Raw genomic sequence first — 4,811 nt, 5'->3', positions numbered from 1 at the left:
CCATTTGCTGATGATATGGTCGTTTACTTGAAAACCCTAGACTCCTCCAGAAACCTTCTAGAACTGATAAAATAATTCAGCAAATTTCCAGATACAAGATTCTACACTGCTGGTGGGAATGTAAACTAGTACAGCCACTATGGAAAACAATGTGGAGATTTTTCAAAGAAATAAAAGTAGAGCTACAGTTTGATCCAGCAATCCCACTACTGGGTATCTACCCAGAGCAAAAGAGGTCATTATTTGAAAAAAGTACTTGCACTTGCATGTTTTTAGAAGCACAATTCACACTTGCAAAATTGTGGAACCAACCCAAATGCCCATCAATCAATGAGTGGATAAATAAACTGTGATATATATATATATATCACATGTGAGATATATATATACACACACATATATATATCTGTGTCACATATATATGTGATATATATATCACATATGTATGTGATAGTTATATATGTGATATATACAAGATATATATATCTTGACATCTGTGATATATATACACATATATATCTGTGTGTACATATATATCTGTGATATCTCTGTATATATATACACAGATACATATGTGTGTGTGTATATATATATGTATCTGTGTATATATATAAAACATCCACAAATAATTGGAATGATCTCCAATGAGTGATTGACTAAATGAACTAGTACACCCATACATGGAATAGTACTCAGAAATAGTAAGAAAAAATCTCTATTAATACACACAGTATCCTGGAGGAATCTTTGGATAATTATGCAGAGTGAGGAAAGCCCATTCCGAAAGGGGCAGACTGTATAATTTCAATTATATAACAATCTTGAAATGACAAAATTATAGAAATGGAAAACAGGTTCATAGTTGTCAGGTATTAGGAATGGTGAGAGTAGAGTTGGGAGTGTGAGAGGAAAGTGAATGTGGCTACAAATGGCAGCCATTAGAGTTCTTTGTGGTGATGAAAATGTTCTATATCTTCACAGTATCAACATCAATTCAATATCCTGATTGTGATATGGTGCTACAGTTTTGCAGGACATTACCACTGGGGAAAACTAAGGTACATTAAATCTGTCTATATTACTTTTGTAAAATCAAATATATGTGATTCTATAATTAATTAAAAATATAGGAAGAGATACAAGGAAACAAAGTGGAAGCCAGCTTTCAAATGGAGCTTCTCAGTTACATATTCAGTCTAATTTTCAGCTGCCATTTTTTAATCCTAAGAGACCAGAGCTCTTGTTCTCTGAATATCAACCCCTATGTTTCTGTGGGCAAGTCTTGTGTGTACTCCCTGCCATGTCTCCATTCCAAACACGCTTCTACAGTGATAACAAGAAATATATCACAGATGATGTTCTCTTCTCAATCTCTGCTGCCTCTGACGTAGCTGACCTTAGTAACATCATGAATAAACTGCTGAAGGAAAAATATGAGTTCTACACACATGTGGAGTTGATTTCCTTACTGAGGGCCAGTTTCTGCTAATTTCCTTGGTCAAACACGTGGACCTGGAGATCATCTCAACAGAAGAGATTCTGGAACTAGAGTATGTGGAGAAGTACACTGCCCACCAGCCAGAGCAATGCATATTCTATGATGACCGGAGCAGTTCAATTAAAGGGTCAGAGGAATGTAACTTGACTGGTTCTTATGATAAGACTTCTGGGTTCTGATCTTTGGAAGAGAACTCCGTAATGATGGTTGTGAGACATACAGATGCTGTGAAAAATGTGGCCTGGGTGAAAAAAGACAGTATGTCTTGCTTATTACTGAATTCTTCCATTGATTAGAGTATTGTCTTATTGGAGTAGAATTTAATGAGAAACAGGGAAAGCCCTACACTGCTGCAGAGATCATGCTGGAAATGTAGATTATATAGCTGTTGATAGCTCAGAAACTATATTTTGCAGTGGTTGATGAGATAAAATATTAAATATCTAGTTTACAGTCCCTATAGATAAAGAAGATGAAATGGGGGAATCCACAAATTGAGAAAGAAACAGAAAACAGAGCAATTAGGACTAACAAGGACTCTTTTGCTAACCCTCTCTGGCCACAAGGAAGCAATTTCCTTGGTTCTGTGGTCAAATGTTGAAAGAATCTGCAGTGCATCTTGGGACCGCACAATTAGAGTGTGGGATGTTGAATTCAGCAGTCTTAACCCAACTTTGTCAGGAAATAAAGTATTGTATATTCTATTCTCTACTTTGTAAATGTTTAGCATCTGGAAGCACAGACACACATATAAAACTGGGATCCCTAAACTAAAGATAGTTTTTTTGCTGTTGTTTTCCCCAATTTCACATACTGGGTGACATCCGTAAAATGGTCTTCTATTCAGGAACAGCAGCTGATTTCAGTATATTGAGGTGACATTGTCAAGCTGCAGAATACAAGAAGTTTTAAGGCTCCATTCTATGATCTAGCTGCTCATGAAGACAAAATTCTGAATGTAGACTGGACAAACACAGGGCTACTCCTCAGTGGAAGAGCAGACAATGAATTATATTCCTACATATATTCAGCTATCACTTCCCATGTGGGGCATGAAGGTGAATTATAATTTGATCATAGAGTTTCTTTCTATAAATATTGGTAAAGAATCATGAAATTACATTGATGCAGATTCAGAAAGCAGCCTTTTAGATTAAAGTTTATATAATAGTTTCACCCTTTATAATAGTTAACATACCACTTTTTAATTTTATAATAGAATAGTTGATGTTTAGAAAATATAAAATGTGGCCTGCATTTACTACCCTATACACACTCTTGAAAATAAACTGAGTTTTTATTTCTTTTTAAAGGTATTAATTTGAATTAAGATTTTCTTTTGAAGTTCCATAAAAGGGTACATTACAAATACAAAATAAAAAACATAAACCTTAATTTTTAAGAAAGTGTGAGGCCAGGCGCGGTGGCTCAAGCCTGTAATCCCAGCACTTTGGGAGGCCGAGACGGGCGGGCGGATCACGAGGTCAGGAGATCGAGAGACCGTCCTGGCTAACACGGTGAAACCCCGTCTCTACTAAAAAATACAAAAAACTAGCCGGGCGAGGTGGCAGGCGCCTGTAGTCCCAGCTACTTAGGAGGCTGAGGCAGGAGAATGGCGTAAACCTGGGAGGCGGAGCTTGCAGTGAGCTGAGATCCGGCCACTGCACTCCAGCCTGGGCGACAGAGCGAGACTCCGTCTCAAAAAAAAAAAAAAAAAAAAAAAAGTGTGAGTGGTAAAGTTGTAGTACCTGTCTCCAGATCCCACATTCTTAACATTGCACTATATAGCTGTTTGCAGTGTTTTGTCCTGGCTGTTTTCAACAGTTTTTTGTTTTTTTTGTTTTTTTTAACATTACATTTTGTTTTGCTTTGTTTTTTTATTATCTGATACATTACTGATATTGTCTAGCATTTGTTTTTTCTTCACAGCACTGTAGCTATCTGCAATGTTTTGTCCTGGCTGTTTTCAACAGTTTTGTTTTGTTTTGTTTTTTAACATAGTATTTTGTTTTGCTTTTTAAATTATTATTATCTGATACTATGCTGATATTGTCTAGCATTTTTTTTTTTTCTAGATGTCCCTTGAAGTTAATTCCAGTACCAGACAACTATACAAAACTTCAGGATTTAATGTGTACGTGCTCTGGGAATGTTGTGGACAAAAGGGTTTCGTTCCAAAGAGTTTATGGATTTTAAATGGGGAAAAGATAAGGAAGTAGCTCCTATGTGAGCCCATGTGAGACTGTTTATGATGGTTCCCTTTCTTCAGACTCATTCATGCCAATGCTACTTCCAAAAGGGAAAATACTCTGGAAGATTGCTTGGTCTTCTAACTCAATTTATCAAAAATATTCTTAGCATTAAAAAAAAAAAAAAAAAAAAAAAAAACCCATGATAAACATTACTAGTTTCATTTGAAAAGAATGGAAAGGTAGAAAGAAACTTATGGATTCTTTCCTTTCCCAAATCAAGAGAATTGGTTGGATAAAATGTCCTTTATTTTGTGAATTTTGTAATGTTCCTATCCAAGTTGGCAGGAAAGAGCAGATGGCCTTTTTCTTCTTCATTGATTTTACTGGGCAGGAGAAAACCCCAAATTACCAAAGATATGAGGGGAAAGTTTGAGAAAAATTAGAGTCAGAAAATGCAAAACCAAGATGTACTAGGTTTATCCAGAGAAACAGAACCAATAGAATGTGTGTTCATATAGAAATATATTTATTCATTCTAAATAATTGGCTCACCCAATTCTAGAGGCAGGCAAGTCCAAAATCTACAAAGTGGCCAGCAGACAAAGACACAGGAAAGAGCTGAGGTTGCAGTTTGAGTCTGAAGACAGTTTATTGCAGAAATCAGCAAGAGCAGATGAAGTTTGATGACAGTCTGCTGGAAAATTTCCTCTTGCTGGAGTTTGGGGTGGTGATAGAATAGGATTTATCAAGACTTTTTTTCTATTAAGCTTTCAGCTAATTAGATGAAACCAACTCACATTATGTAAGGTAATCTGCTTTACTCAAAGTCCAATAATTTAAATGTAAATCCCATCCAAAAGCACCTCACATAAATATCGAGAATAAAGTTGGACCAAATATCTGTGTAATGTGACCCAGCCAAGTTGACACATAAAATTAAGCATCACAGGGATAAATTACTTTAAGTTAGAGAAAAGAGCTAAATAATGAGAACACATAGGCACGTAGAGGGAAAAACACACACTGGAGTCTATCAGGGTGGGAGGTGGGAGAAGGGAGAGGATCAGAAAAAATAACTAATGGATACAGGTTTAATACCTGGTGATGAAATAATCTGTATA

The 4,811-nt window shown here is 36.0% G+C and overlaps 1 pseudogene; it reads left to right on the top strand.

Moving 5' to 3' along the window:
* Positions 1-1,300: 1,300 nt before the first annotated feature.
* Positions 1,301-2,823, top strand: LOC102137480 (ribosome biogenesis protein WDR12 pseudogene; annotated as a pseudogene).
* Positions 2,824-4,811: the final 1,988 nt, after the last annotated feature.

This window comes from Macaca fascicularis, chromosome 11, assembly GCF_037993035.2.
Source record: "Macaca fascicularis isolate 582-1 chromosome 11, T2T-MFA8v1.1".
Classification (NCBI taxonomy): Eukaryota; Metazoa; Chordata; class Mammalia; order Primates; family Cercopithecidae; genus Macaca; species Macaca fascicularis.
Note: the sequence above shows the minus strand (reverse complement) of the source record. Positions and strands in the feature narration are given on the sequence as shown.